Below are 15,852 nucleotides of genomic sequence, written 5' to 3'. Positions count from 1 at the left end.
AATCACCTTTTGTAATGTTTGATAGTTTCTGGATCTGATGGAAGAATTTAAACTTCCCTATTACCAGAATAATTGAGTACTCTTTCAAGTGCTACTTTGTGCTTTAATCTTTTTATTACCTTTAAGTGTGTGGGTGTGTTCTACAGTTTAGGTGTGGAGATGAGAAGATAACTTGCAAGGGCCCTTCTGTCCTGTTATAGGGTATCTGAAGAGAACAGCCCAAGACCTGAATAACTTGAATGGAGTCTTTATTTAACCTTGGGCAGGACTGCTCCAAGCGAATTATTGGGAAGTATTGTGGAACTCCAGTTGGCTTGATTTTTTTTTTTTAATTTTTTTTTTTTTTTTTTTTTGGTTTTTTGAGACAGGGTTTCTTAGTGTAGCCCTGGCTGTCCTGGAACTCACTCTGTAGAGCAGGCTGGCCTTGAACTCAGAAATCCGCCTGTCTCTGCCTCCCAAGTGCTGGGATTAAAGGCGTGTGCTACCACTGCCTGGCGTGATTTTTATTTTTATTTATTATTTTTTTAAAGATTTATTTATTTATTATATGTAAGTACACTGTGACACTCCAGAAGAGGGAGTCAGATCTCATTACGGATGGTTGTGAGCCACCATGTGGTTGCTGGGATTTGAACTCCAGAGCTTCGGAAGAGCAGTCAGGTGCTCTTACCCACTGAGCCATCTCACCAGCCCCATGATTTTTATTTTTTAAGGGGGAAAAAATGCAATTGTGACATATACAGAAATCGAGTATTGCTTACAGAAGTAGAGAGGTAACAGTTTATGGTCAGGCAGGTAACATTTAGCTCACAGCCCCATTATACAGGAATTTGGGACTAGTCCAGAGACCAGTTTTATCCAAGATAATTTAGCACTTAAAAGTATTCTTAAGAATATTTTGTCCCTTTTCCCTTTCTGCCACGCCATGCCATCCAGACTGAGGAAGACCCGGAAACTCCAGGGTCACGTGAGCTGTGGCCATGTGAGCATAGGTAAGCACCGCTGCAAGCACCCAGGAGGCTGTGGGGAGGCTGGAGGCATGCATCACCACAGGATCAACTTGACAAATATCATCCAGGTTACTTTGGGAAAGTTGGTATGAGGCACCAGAGCTCCTGCCCAACTGTCAACCTAGATAAATTGTGGACGTTGGTCAGCGAGCAGATGCGGGTCAATGTAGCAAAAAATAAGACTGGAGCTGCTCCCATCATTGATGTTCGATCAAGTTACTACAAAGTTCTGGGCTCGGATAGCTCCCCAAGCAACCTGTCATCGAGAAGGCCAAATCCTTCAGCAGAAGAGCTGAAAAGAAGATTAAGGCTGTTGGAGGTGCCTGGGTTCTGGTGCCTTAAAAGCCATGCTGGAGGTTAATTATATGCTAACATTTAAAAAAAAAGAATATTTTGATGAGCTGTTGTAACTATAGCTCTGTAGCCTACTACAATTCTGCTCTGTGGACTGTAGGAATTGAATCTAGGTCTTTGGGCAACAAGCTGTTGAGCTGCTTCGCCACCCCCACTTATTCCTTTCATAAGACTCAACTTCAACAGTAAGCTTTCATGTGCCTAAATAAAATGGGCTGCTTAGTGCTAGGTAGAGCCTTGCTTAGCATGAGTGATGTCTTGGGTTGCATCCTCAATACCACAAAAATGAATAGTAGTTATGATTATTTTCTTAATTCACAGCTTCTCTTTCTAACTCTGTAGAACAGTTTTCTTCTAATCCAGTTGCTTTGGCAATCGTGCTTATGGAATTTTCGGTTATCAAATATTTAACTTTTCCTGTAGAGTCACACCTGCCAATATATTCTCTCACAGTTCTTTTGAAAAAAGGGTTTATTTACTTACTTATTTGCAGGCATGTGTGCTTTGTGATGTTAATACACATACTGTGGTGTGTATGTGGAAGTTGGTTCTGTCCTTGCACTATGTGTGAACCCAGGTTACCAGGTTTGGCAGCAAGCTCCTTTACCAGCTGAGCCATCTGGGCAGCCCTTCAGGTAGTTTTGAATTGATTGTGTTGCTAGATGCCAAACTTTGGGTTTGGCAGTTATTTATTTAGTGGGCTTGAGATACATCTTCTGCTTTCGTGAATTTGAGAGTCACTAATAAGAGATTTGGTGTTCTTATGTTTCTGCCTTTGTAGCAGATTATCCTATCCCCTTCCTGCTCTTGTAGCTCAGTTGACATGTCCTCTCCTGTCCCCAGCTCCTCATATTATTTCTTTGCTCTGTATCCCTGATATCTTGACTGTAATGTATTGTGGAGAAGTTCTTTTCTAGTCATGTTTATTTAAGGTTCTAAGTGTATTTCTAGAAAAAAAATAGATATTCACACAGTAGAAAATTTGTTACAATTTCATTGAATAAATCTATGCCATTATTATATGTGTAAGCTCCTTCTAGCTGCAGACCCTTGGATTTGATCTCTTATTCATAGCCTAGAATGTTTGAACCTTGTGGTCATGATAATTATTTATTTTTTCTTATTGATATATTTTTCTTTTCTTTTCTTTTCTTTTTTTTTTTTTTTTTTTTGAGACAGGGTTTCTGTACATAGCCTTGGCTTTCTTGTAACTTTCTCTGTACACCAGGCTGGCCTTGAACTCAGAGATTCATGGATTTAAAGGTGTGTAGCAGGTTGTAAAAAAATTTTGATTGTATCTGATCAAGTTTGTCATCTGGGCTTATTTCCTAGGCTTCTGATGTCCTTCTCAGAAGGTCCTGTCCTCTACCTAGATCTTGAGGCATTTTGCCTAAACTTTTCTTTTTAGCAGCTTCAGAGCTTCAACCTTTACATTCAAACCATTGATCCATTTGGAATTGATTTTTATACAGTGTGAGAGATAGGAATCCACTTCCATTCTTTTACATGTGAATATCTAGTGTTCCCAGTGCCATTTGTTGAACAGGCTACCTTTACTCCAATATATATATAAATAAAAGATAACTGGGGCTAGAGAGATGACTCAGCAGTTATAAGCACTTGCTGTTCTTAGGATCTGACACCCTCCTCTGGCCTCCACAAAGACACCAGTAAACATAAAAATTATCTTTTGAAATATCAGTGGTAAGTTGTGTGGGTTTATTTCTGAATCCTTTCTTCTGTTCTGTGTGTGTCTACTTATGTGTCAACACATGTCGGTGTAGCCCAGGCAGGGTTGGATGAGGCAAGAGGCTTATTGAGATTGAGGCAAGTTTGGGCTACAGAATGAGGTTTAGATCAACCTGGGCTGAACAGGGAGTCTCTGTCTTTAAAAAAAAAAAGGGGGCTGGAGAGATGGCTCAGTGGTTAAAAGCACTGGCTGCTTTTCCAGAGGTCCTGAGTTCAATTCCCAGCAACCACATGGTGGCTCACAACCATCTGTAATGGGATCTGATACCTTCTTCTGGTGTGTCTGAAGACAGCTACAGTGTACTCATACATTAAATAAATAAATCTTGCTTTAAGGAACTTTATTTTAGGAAGAAAATGAAAATAAAAAGTTTTAATGTAGATTTAAGTACAGGAATTAAGAAAGGCATGGTTATTAAAAAAAAAAGGATAGTTGCACACAAGTACAAATTTGAGCGGAGAGAAAGGGCATTTAAGTAACTGAACAATAACAGCACATGATTTTGGTGACCTTTGAAATTATATTGTCCATATCATTAAAAGATTGAGTAAAATGTTTCAGCTTGCTTTTATTTGGTAAATAAGGCCATAAAGTAGTTTATGAAGTGCACTGTACAGGCTTACAGGCTGTCAAAGTCAAAGCATAAGTCAAAGAGAATCAAAGGACTCCTTGCTGTGCCCAGGTCATGAGGAAGCCAGGGCACATATTTTTCTGGAAACATGGTTGGTACTTTTGTCTGTGAGACCTTCAGAAAAGCACAAGAATGAGAAATGGCACAGCGTCATACCTCTATACCTTAAGCACCGTTCACTAATATTATTTGAAATATCTCTCAGAAATGAGTGCTGAGAAAATGTCTAGTCATCTTCATAGCAATTTTTGTTAGCTATATAGATTTCTTGGTTCTCTACAGGCACAACTTAAACTAGATCCTGGGCCTGTTTTCTCCTTCCTGTACCCCTTAATGCTATGATGGCGCCCACACGTGGGTCCCTGAGGAGAGCTAGTGTCTCCATGGACAATGTGGAGTACCTTGGTACCTCTTCTTGACTAGCTGTGAGGAGCATTAGCTGTGACAGTGACAGGCATGGTGGCTTGTTCCTGCCACCCCAGCACTTAGGGGCCTGCAGGAAGATCATCATACGTTTGAAACCAGCCTGGGCTACAGAGCAAGATCCTGTTACAAATAAACAAATATCTGGATATAATAATAGGTATTTTACTTGCAAATTAAAAAAAATTCCTAGCCTAAGACCTGTGCAAAATTATAAAAATATAGTCTTAATATAGTTAAAATAAAACAAGATTATTTTCAAAGTAGAAACAGGGACATTGGGGGTGGAGAGCAGGGTGTGACATGTGATGTCCTGGATTAGGTTCCAGAACCAAAAAATCGATAAGCAGATCAACAAGGTAAAGTTAGAAATGTAATTTTAAGGACTGGAGAGATGGCTCAGCAGTTAAGAGCACTGACTGCTCTTCCAGAGGTCCTGAGCTCAATTCCCAGCAACCACATGGTGGCTCACGACCATCTGTAATGGGGTCTAATGCCCTCTTCTGGTGTGTCTGAAGACAGCTACAGTGTACTCATATAAATGAAATAAATCTTTTTAAAAAATTTAAAAAAATGTAATCTTAGGAGTTAGATAAGCCTCCATTTTCCCTAGCTCGGGTGAATGGTATTATAATGTAGATTAAGTCTGGATAGTTTTATTTCAGAAAATTCACATAAGCTGTCAAGTTGACAGGATAACCTAAAGCTGTCCTCCCTTTAGCTTCAGCAATGACCATTGGGCCTATTTTATTTCATCTGTCTCCATCACGTATGTGTGAAAAAGAGGTATGTGTTTTGGGGCAAGGGGAGTGAGTATCTGTGAACACTGTGGCCAGCAAAGTTGATCCAAGGGAGGCAAGAAGGTGGTTTGATTCAACAACACTAAGTAGCCTGTGCTGGCTCAGACTTTGGGACCCTGAGTGGTTTATGCTAGGTATATTTACAGCACAATTAGGTGAAAAGTTTCCTCCTGATAATTAACACAGTCTCATGTGTACAATAAAGCGTACAATAAGCTAGGTAACGATTAGATGTTGCTGGGCTGGAGAGATGGCTCAGCAGTTAAGAGAACTGCCTGCTCATCCTGAGTTCAATTCCCAGCTTCCACGTGGTGGCTCATGCCCGTCTATAATGAGATCTGGGTTGCATGCTAGAACGCACTGACCTCCCTCAGTACCTGTGTTCTTAGCAACTGTTGATAATGTCAGATTAAGCCATTTCTTGTGTGATTACTTCCATTCCTCCTACATTGATTAACTGGAATCTGTAGTGGAGAATTGGGGTTACTGTAAAGCTCTTTCCAAACACAAACGGTGAGTCTTTGGGGTGAGAGGAGCAGTGTTAGAGCCACCTGAATGTGTGAGCATGCCAGACAAGCACTGGTGTCTCTCCTTAGCTGTTCTTTTAAAAATTTATAGCCGGCACAGGACTTTAATCCCAGCACTCAGAAGGTAGAAGTAGATGGATCTCTGACTTTGAGGCCAGCCTGGTCTATAGAGTGAGTTCCAGGACAGCCAGGGCTACACAGAGAAACCCTGTCTTGAAAAAACCAAAACCAACCAAATGAAGACAAAAAACAAAACACAAACAAACAAAACCCCAAACCATTCATTCATTCGTTCCCAAGCCTTTTTCCTTTTGGTCTCCATTTATTAAATTCTGAGGTTATAAAGGTTTATGACGTTTTGTTCCAGGCTGGAGACATAACTCAGGTGGTAGAGTGCTTGCCTAGTTGCAAAGCCCTTGGGTTCCATCTCCAGCACTGACAGGCAGGGCATAATAGTGCCTGCCCAAGAGCCCAGCAGTTGAGAGATGGAGGCAAAAGATTTCAGAACTTCAAGGTCATCTTTGGCTATGTAGTGAGTTTGACAATCTCCCTTACCACTTTGAGCACAGATGCAATTGGGCAACAAATTGTGCTCCCTAGTGGGCAATCTGTTTATTATACTGTTTATTGGGTGTGCAAAAGCAACTAACAAAACTCCACTGAGTATTTGTGTTTCTAAAAGATTCTACAATTAAATGTTTTTGTTTTTATGCACGTGTGTGTGTGCTAGTGGAATGTGGTGTTCATTTGAGTGCCAAGGAGCCAAGATGGAAAGGTGGAGGTCAGAGAACAATTTGAGACGGTTCTCTTCTTCCTCCTTGTGGGTCCCAAGGATAGAACTGGCAGGCTTGGCAGGGAGTTTGTTTTCCCACTCACACATCCCACTGGCTCCAGATTCTGCAAATTTTTGTCAAGAATTTTTTTGTTTGTTTTAAAATAAAACACAGGTGTGGCTAATTGCACACAACCAACTATATAGCTGTTAGGCCCTCTTACAGAAAATACCCCTGTAATTACCACCTGGGTCAAGAAATACAATTTGACAGCTTTGAAGAGGACCTGTGCTCTACCAAGCACAGGTAGGCAGCCATGCAATTAACAAATGTATTTATAACTCCTGAACCAGGAGAGGGAGCCCCTTCCAGAGGGAGGCTCAGGACTGGATGTCACCAACAGCTGTGACAGTGGGATTCCAGCAAGACTTCTGAACTGTCAGGCACGGGGAGGAGGGAAATGAAGAGGAGGAAGAGAACTCCTATGAACTGCTGCCAAACTTCGGTCAGCTCCAGAAACACCCAAGGAAAAGGCTAAGGAGCAAGGGGATGGCAGACTTGGTGATTACTCTTGCTTGGGACTCTGGGATGACCTGCTCCTTGGGGATATTTTTCCTGCCTGTGCCTCCCCAAGAGTCTGGGAGGTTTGCAGGGACTGGTGGGTTTCTCTGGCCGACCTTAGACTTCATCCAGATAAGACTGCTTGCATTGGTTAAGCATTTCAGCCCTTTTCATGCACATCTGTTGAACTGACTTATAAACGTGCCAACCCTTTACAGCACTTAGTTTTCCAAGTAGCAGAACCTGCTAAGCCCCCAGGAGACCCACAGCTTTCAGATACCATGGTTGATAATCCAGTGTGGAATGAAAATGTTCTGACTCTGACCCTAAGTGTTCTGATGTGGAGGGCCTTTTGGGGTGCTGCTTGGCAGGAGTCTGACATTGGCCAAGGACAAGGAAATGGGCTTCAGGCAGGAATCTGACATTGGCCATGACAGGGATGTAAGCTAAGGCCGGAATCTGACGTTAGGGCATGATAAGGAAGTAAGTTTCTGCAAGAATCTAACTTTAGGCTATAATAGGGAAGTGGGGTAAGGCAGGAATTTTAATCCTAGGATGCAACAAAAGAAGTAGGCTTCAGGCAAGATCTTGGGCTTGGACGAGGAAGTGGGCTCAAGTATTTTGGTCATTATGTTTTTTTTTTTTTTCTTTTTAAAGATTTATTTATTTATTATATGTAAGTACACTGTAGCTGTCCTCAGACACTCCAGAAGAGGGAGTCAGATCTCGTTATGGATGGTTGTGAGCCACCATGTGGTTGCTGGGATTTGAACTCCTGACCTTTGGAAGAGCAGTCAGGTGCTCTTACCCACTGAGCCATCTCACCAGCCCAATTTTGGTCATTATGACAAGTCCTTTTAAACAACTGTCATGGGAGTATGGGACTTTACTTTCTGCCTTGTTAGTTCCTTATTGTACTGCTTGCCCAAAATACTTGCATGTAATTAAAATGGTATAAAGAGTGGATTGGGAAAATTAAATTTGCCTTCAGTCTCAGAATTGACTGGGGTCATGCTACAATGTTGTCTTTTTTCTTTTTACTCCTCACTCCCACGCTGGAGAACCTGTTGACTTACTGAGCAGGCTTAGTCATTCTGTGCTTTCTGGATTCTCCTTGAAGACCTCACCAAGCAGTTGCTTCAGACTGGGTGAGTTGAACCTCCTTCACCTGGAGCTACAACTCTATTGCAGATCACCCGCAAGTGGCTATTCACATGTGTCAGAGAACATCACCCAGCTGGAACTCAGTGGCCACCAAAAACATCTCCAGAATTCTGATGTCTCTGCCTTAGTTAGAAGATACCCCAGCATTGCCCAACTCAAACTAAGTGATGTCATGCTAACGATTCTGACTGTGCGATGGTTTGTCCAAGACCCCTATAGGTTCCCAGTCGATGTTTGGGGAAATGGTCCAGTCTTGCTGGAGGAAGTTCATCAATTGGAGCAGGTTTTGAGAGTTCCTAGCCTTGTCCCACTTGCAGCTCACTCTCTTTGCTTCCTACTTCTGAAGATGTGATCGCTCAGCTTGTTCCAGAGTTTTGCTGTCCCCACTATTAAGGACTCTAAACCCCTGGGAGTGTAAGGCAAAATAAACTTTCCTATAAACTGCCTTGGCCATGGTGTTATCCAAACAGCAGAATGCTAACTAATGACAGACTGCTTTCTAGAGTTCCCCAAACAGAGCTACCTGCAATGCTTATCAGGCACCAACTGCTCCTGTTAATCCAGCATGCAGGAAGGCTTTGGCCTCAAGATGAGCCAAGAGCTTTTAAGGTAAAGAATGCAGAATTGCAAAAGCCCATTGTTTAGGAAGTATAAGCACAGGGTGTGGCCTCTTTTCATGCAAATGTAGGAATAATTACAATTGATAAAGCACTTGGCTTTATTGTATCAATAAAAGTGATAAAACATTTCATTACTGGCTTTCCCTTACCCTTAGTTATACAAGTTTTTAGAGAACCACCCAAGGGAGATCTCTCTCTCTCTCTCTCTCTCTCTCTCTCTGTGTGTGTGTGTGTGTGTGTGTGTGTTTGTGTGAGTGCACCAGAGTTTGACACTGGATGTCTTTCTGTTTTTGGCTTTTCGAGACAGGGTTTCTCTGTGTAGCCCTGGAACTCACTCTTTAGACCAGGCTGGCCTCGAACTCAGAAATCCACTCTACCTCCCAAGTGCTAGGATTAAAGGTGCACGCCACCACTGCCTGCCTAAAAGTCCCTTTTAAAAAGCCCAAGCCTGTGGTTCCTACTGTGGTCTGAATGAGAATGTCCCCCACAAGCTCAGTGTAACTTGAATGCATAGTTCCCAGCTAGAGGGGCAGATTGGGGATGCTTGGGCTTGTGTGACAGAAGAAGTGTGTCACTTGAGGTGGCCTTTGATTGCTTAGGGCCTACTCTTCATTTGTTCCCTTGACCAAGCCAGCTCAGCCAGTCAACAGGTTCTCAAGGGCAGGAGAGAGGATTAAAAAGAAAAAAGACAATTAGACCACATTGTAGCAGGGCCCCAGCCTTTTCTGAGGCTAAGGCATGTTTATTTTTTCCCCCCATCTCCTTTTATACCATTTTAGTTACATGCAAGTTTTAAGGTTGGCTAGCAGTTGAGGAACAAGCAATACAATAAACACAAATAGTCAAGCAGCAAGCACAGCAATAAACAAAGTCCCGCGATCACTCCTGAGATTCCTGTTTCTCAGGGCTTTTCAGGATGGCCAAGATATCTGAGCCTGCTTCCCTGTCACATTCATGCCTGAAGCCCACTTCTTTGTTCTAGCCTAAAATCAGATTCTTGCCTGAGCTTATTTCCTTGTCATGGACCAATGTCAAATTCATGCCCGAAGCCTATTTCCTTCTCCTGGCCCAATTTCAGATTCCTGCCAAGCAGCCCCAAAAGCTCTCCACACTCCCCCTGCCACTTGAGGTTCAATATGCGCCAGCCATGACTGCTTCCTGCTTCCTCCCACCAGAATGGTGAAGTGCTCTTGCCCATCTGGGACCTTAAGGCTAAATAAACCCTTCCTCCTATAAGGTGTCCTGGTCATGTCTTCTTATTTCAGCCATAGAAAAGTAACGAAAAAGTAAGTAAAAAGTCAGGGCCAGCTGGTGAGATGCCTCAGCAGGTAAAGGTCTTCATTGCCAAACCCAATGACTTGAATTCAATACGCAGGACCCACCCACATGGTGGAGAAAGAGAACACAGCACCCTCTCCCTGCACACAATATGTCACGTGTGCATCCAACACACAAAAGAAAACATAACTAAAAACGTGATGTGTGACACAGTGATATGAAGTGCCTGTATTGGCTTGGACTTCAAGGTATGTCCTGGAACTCACTCTGTAGACCAGGCTGGCCTCAAACTCAGAAATCCGCCTGCCTCTGCCTCCCAAGTACCTGGATCAAAGGTGTGCACCACCCCTGCCCTGTGTAATGTACTAGTATCTGTACTAATGTACAGTGTCTGTTTGCTCTTTGATGGACTCACACATGCAAGCAATACATTCCGATGATGTGCACCTTCAACGTCCTCCTCCCACCCCTACTTGGGAACCTCAACTCTTCTGTTTCTCCCCAGTCCCCCCAGTAGGGGCCTCCTGAAAGATCCTGACAGAATGTAAAAGGTCACAGAAGCCCTGAAATTGGCAAAATAGATTTCATTGCTAGCAGAACTAGCTTCACTGATTTAGAAAAATAGAGGTGCACAATGCTCTGGCCCGCTCCTTGAGCCCGTGTGTCTGCCAATGTTTTGATCCTTCCTTGAACCCATGCATGTGCCCACTGATGAAGCCCATTGCCAGGTGTTTGTGATATTGGTTGCTGGGATAGAGTCGGAAAATCTCCCCAGCAACCACAGCCGGGCCAATCCGGAGTTGCTACACCTGCACCAGACTCTTTCCTTGTACCCCTCCCATACCCATTTCTTGAGAATAGACATTGTTTAGATCTGGAAATCCCCTACTCCCCCCCCTTCTCCTTTCCCCCCTGAGGGCCTATAAAAACTGAGACCCCTTTCCCCTTGAGGTCGACTCCTCTACCCCTGTGTGGGATATGAGTCGTCCCCAGAGCTCTGGCTTTCCCCAATAAAGCCTCATGTGGTTTGCATCAAGCTTGGTCTCTTGTGAGGCTTGGGTGTCCGCTATTGTCCTGAGGTCTGAGCAAGGGGCTCCTCTTGGAGTCTTTCACTCCCACTTCCTATCCTCTCCTTAATTTTAATTAATTACATGATTTTTGGTTTTCTGAGAAAAGGCTTCTTCTCTGTGTAGCCCTGGCTGTCCTAGAACTCAGTCTGTACACCAGACTAGCCTTGAACTCAAGAAACCTACCTGCCTCTGCCTCTTGCTGAGATTAAAGGCTTGCGACACCGCTGCCCGGCCTTATTTTTACTTTTTTAAAAATAATAGTCCAGCTGGTCGTGGTGGCACACGCCTTTAATCCCAGCACTTGGGAGGCAGAGGCAGGCAAATTTCTGAGTTTGAGGCCAGCCTGGTCTACAGAGTGAGTTCCAGGACAGCCAGAGCTATACAGAAAAACTCTGTCTCAAACAACAACAACAACAAAATAATAATAATAATCCACTAGGTCCAATCATGCTGCCTGTTGGAATATTGGCTGATCTTGTCACCTTGGTCTTGGTTACAATAAGCTCATAAGTGCAGTAGGTCTGTTCACAGCAGTGCTGTCTACTCCCCAACTCTTACCTTCTTCCTTCCTCCTCTTCTGCGATGTTTCTAATCCCAGGGGTGGAGTGGGGGTGGGTGCATCTTGATATAGAAGTCCCATTTAGGGATAAACACTCAAAAGACTTTTTTTCTTAGCCTTTCGGTCAGTTATGAGTCTTGCATTAACTACTGACCACTGCAGAGAGAATTTCACTGGCCAAAGCCAAGGATAGCGCCAGTCTATTGGTATAAGTATAAATATTTCAGAAGCATTTGACATCATGTCATGTAGTAAAACAGTAGTCGTAGTTTCTTTCTAGCCATGGACTTAAAAAAAGGATGTATCTTAATTATGTGAATACACGTGTGTTGGACTGATTCTGTATATATGTGTACAAGGTCCAAAGAGACCAGAAGATGGGAGAAGATGCCCTGGAGCTAGAGTTATGGGTAGGCAAGACACCTGATGTGCTGCTGCAAACTGAAATGAGGTCTCCACAAGTGTATCACATTACTGTTGAGCCATTTCTCCAGCCCCAAGCCATGGGTTTTGGACCAGCTTTACAACTCTGGGCCTGAATTCCTTCCTGTGGAATAGTCCTTTCTGCCACTCTGCCTCTCTGCTTCTGCCTCTCTGCCTCTCTGCCTCTCTCTGCCTCTCTGCCTCTCTCTACCTCTCTGCTTCTGCCTCTGCCTCTCTGCCTCTGCCTCTCTGCCTCTCTCTGCCTCTGCCTCTGCAATGCTGGAATCTTTTCTTCTTCCTTCTCCTTTTCTTCCCCTTCCTCCTCCTCCTCCTCCTCCTCCTCCTCCTCCTCCTCCTCCTCCTCCTCCTCCTCCTCCCCCCCCTCCTCCTCCTCCTCCTTCTCCTCCTCCTCCTTCGTTTTTCAATAGGGATTCTCTCTGTAGCCTTCTTGGCCTTAAACTAGAGATGTGCTCGCCTTTGCCTCCTGAGGGCCAGGATTAAAGATGTGCACTGCCCCCCCCCCCGAAAACTCTTCCTATTTTAAAGTTATATATTTAAATTATCTTACAAAATAGTAGTGGGATTCCATAGAGTTTGGAGTTTGTTGGTGTCTTGTTTTATTTTTGTTTTGAGACAGAGTCTTGGCTGTGTGGCCCTGGCTGACTTTGAACTCACAGAAGCCTGCCTGCCTCTGTATCGCAGGTGTATACAGGGCTTTTCTACAGCCTGAGCTCTTGTCCACTCTCCTAGCCCCTCCTCTACTCTTTATAGTAGTTAATTTTATTCCAAGAAAAAAAATGCATATGGAAGTCACTTCTGTTATAGGAGTCTTGTTTTGCCTATTTCACCACCAGGTGGCGCCACAGCACACTTACCCGTTGCTGCTTAGATGGACTTCCTCCTAATTTACTAAATGGGGCAAGTTCAGTTACTTAAAAACAAAGAACTTGTATTTAGTTGCATCATGAAACCCTAAACATCCTAGAGAATGTAATGAAGACTAAAAATAAATAAACATATTGGTCTGGTGTAGGGGGAAACATTGGAAAACTGGAGAAATGGAAGGGGGGGGGGTCATCTCACTGTTGCTTTATGAAGTTCACTTACACCAGGAAGATGTGTAGTTTTCTTTGCAATGATCCTTTCCCAGAGACTCCATCATGGTTTTCAAATGTTATTGATTGAAAATTTTAAGGCACTGTGTGGTATCACAAGCCTTTAATCCCAACGCTAACAATGAAAAGGCAGGCAGATCAGTATGAGTTCAAGGTCAGCTCAGTCTACATATAGAGTTCCAAGCCAGCCAGGACTACATGGTGAGATGCTATCCCTAAAACAAACAAACAAACAAACAAACAAACAAACAATAAAATCTCTTGGACAATGTTTTTTTGGATCACTAAAGTGTGGGGGTTTAACTCAGAAGAGAGTCCTGAGATAGAGGGTACAGACAAGTTCTGCTAGTCTTCTGTGGAGATTAAAAAAAAATCCTTTCATGAACAGAGATGTACAGGGCAATTTAGGGTCAAGGGTCAAATGAGTTTTCAGGCTGTGAGTGCTGTGCTCCAGGCTCTGAGATGGACAGAGGCTTAAGAAGCCTCCTGTGATCCTCAGCCACAGAAGCCAAGCTGTGGTTCAGGCCAGTGACAGCCCTGGCAGAGCCCCTGGAGGCTAATTTGGGCCTTTCATTCTCATGGAGCCTCCAGTAGGCATATGACAGCAGTTTTGCTGTGGAATGGTCACTGGGATCGTGGAGAACATACCAAAAAGACCAGAGAGAGTGGGGAAAAGAGACCAGTTTTCACCTTGAACACTTGACGTGTCATTTAGAGGCTTGTCTGAGCTTCCCACGGTGTGAGTAAGCATCAGCAAAGGTGAATGACTGAGAGGACAGACGATCCACTCTGGGATGGGTCTACTGCGGGGAACACTGCACACTTGATGCACATGTGCAACCTTGTGTCCACAGCTGTGCTGGCTGTGGGATTGCAAAAGGACTCTTGGCCTGGTGAGCAAACCTGCTCATTTGGTTTCAAGGGAATTTGTTAGTACTACAACATGGGAGAAGAGAGACAGGTAATTTGTGTCAGGGTAGGCAGGGGAAGTGAGAGCATGCGCGTGCGTGTGTGTGTGTGTGTGTGTGTGTGTGTGTGTGTGTGTGTATTATGAGGGAACAGGGATGTAGCTATAACCCCACCTCATCATCTAAGAATGGGTTCAATGTCCATTGGAACAATTTGAATTTGCCCTCCAAGGCTGTCCTTTCATGGAGATTGGCTGACCTCACACCAGGTAGCTCTCACCTGCTTGGGTGTTGACTGAACTCCCCCCCGCCACACACACACACCCCTCCTATGATGTATCTCTGATCACAAAAGACGCCCTCTGTACTGTACTGTCTCAGTGTGACACCCCTTCAAGCTGGTGCCCAACAAGCTAGTGTGGGATTGGCTGTTGTTGACTGTGTGGTGGCTAAACTTGGTAATCAACCTGACAGGATTTAGATACCATTTAGCAGCCCTGTGAATGCTACATCCACTCCAGTAGTGACTCGAGTGACAGGCCTAGAAACCTGGATGCAGTCCCAAGGTGAAAAGTTCACAGAAACTTAGCCTCCTGGAACCTTGGCATTCCCATAGCATGTATGCTCCAAACCTGTCCCTGTGTTAGTCTGGTGTATGGATCTGTGTGCTCTCTTTCAGTACTGTTTTATTATAAGTGCCTTTAAGGATTGATTTTGACATATAGCTAAGCCTCCACCAGTGTTCCAATGTCCTAGGAAGTCCTTGAGCCGACCCTGAGCTTGGAATTCAGTAAGAATGTTACCTATTCAGAAACATTCAAATTTACCTCTAGTAGAGACAGTGAAAGTAATCAGGCATTACAATTTACTTGAATAGAGCTAGAAAGCCTAGAGCTAGTCTACATCATAATTACTTAGAACAACAGCCGTGTCACACCCATACACAGGAATGCACAATGGCCTAGGAAGAAGGTGGGTTGTGGTTTTAGGAGGAACTGTAGTATTACTCATGAAAGGGTTAGTAGAAGGGAATTCCCCTGGTGCAGGTTTTTTTTCACTAGGCCCTGAGGAATAGCATAATCAGGTATTTATTTACTAAGGGACCCCTGGTGGTGGGTTTAACAATAGATTATCATTGAATCAGACCACTCACCTGGCTCCTGTGTTTAGCTGATCTTAATTAAGGGTCGTTCCTATTCTCAGTTGTAAACATGGCCTGGCTGCCACTAGCTTTTTATGTATGCATTTTCTTTGTTTTGTGTCGATGTACCTTGGTGAATGTGTTCACCTAGCTTTCGTGTTTTTCTTCTGTATTAAAAGTCTAGTGCATAGCCGGGCTTGGTGGCGCACACCTTTAATCCCAGTACTCAGGAGGCAGAGACAGGCGAATTTCTGAGTTCAAGGCCAGCCTGGTCTATAAAGTGAGTTCCAGGACAGTCAGGGCTATACAGAGAAACCCTGCCTCCAAAAACCAAAAACAAACAAACAAACAAACAAACAAACAAAAAAGTCTGGTTCTTGATTGGAAAAAACCCAAAACATTCAGAAACACACTCTCTCTGTGTTGGTGTCTGTTTGTCATCCATGCCAACTCCTTGCTCGCCTGTAACCAGAATTCCGAGTTTTCCTGCAGATCGAGGACCAGACTGAGGTCCGTCTGCAGCACCTGAAGGCATTCCAGAAGGGTTTAACTGAGGAAGGAAGACCCACTCTAAAGAGTAGGCAGCACCATCCCACCACCTGGGGTCCCAGACAAAATAAAAAGGAGGCGCTGAACTGAGCACCAATGTTCATCTCTGTTTCCTGACTGTAGATGGAGATGCCCACCTACACCCCCTCCTGCCATTATAGACTGGGCCCTTAAAATGCCAGCCAAAGTAAAACCA

General features: G+C 43.9%; 1 long non-coding RNA gene across 1 annotated transcript; it reads left to right on the top strand.

Annotated features, from left to right (window-relative positions):
* The first annotated feature begins 488 nt into the window (after positions 1–488).
* Positions 489–9,849, top strand: LOC115487370. The gene is made up of 2 exons (XR_003948789.1): positions 489–992; positions 6,622–9,849. It is a non-coding gene; the product is annotated as an uncharacterized LOC115487370 (long non-coding RNA).
* The last annotated feature ends 6,003 nt before the right edge of the window (positions 9,850–15,852 follow it).

This window comes from Mus musculus, chromosome 1 (assembly GCF_000001635.26).
Source record: "Mus musculus strain C57BL/6J chromosome 1, GRCm38.p6 C57BL/6J".
NCBI classification, from domain to species: Eukaryota; Metazoa; Chordata; class Mammalia; order Rodentia; family Muridae; genus Mus; species Mus musculus.
This window is presented reverse-complemented; position numbering and strand designations above follow the sequence as displayed.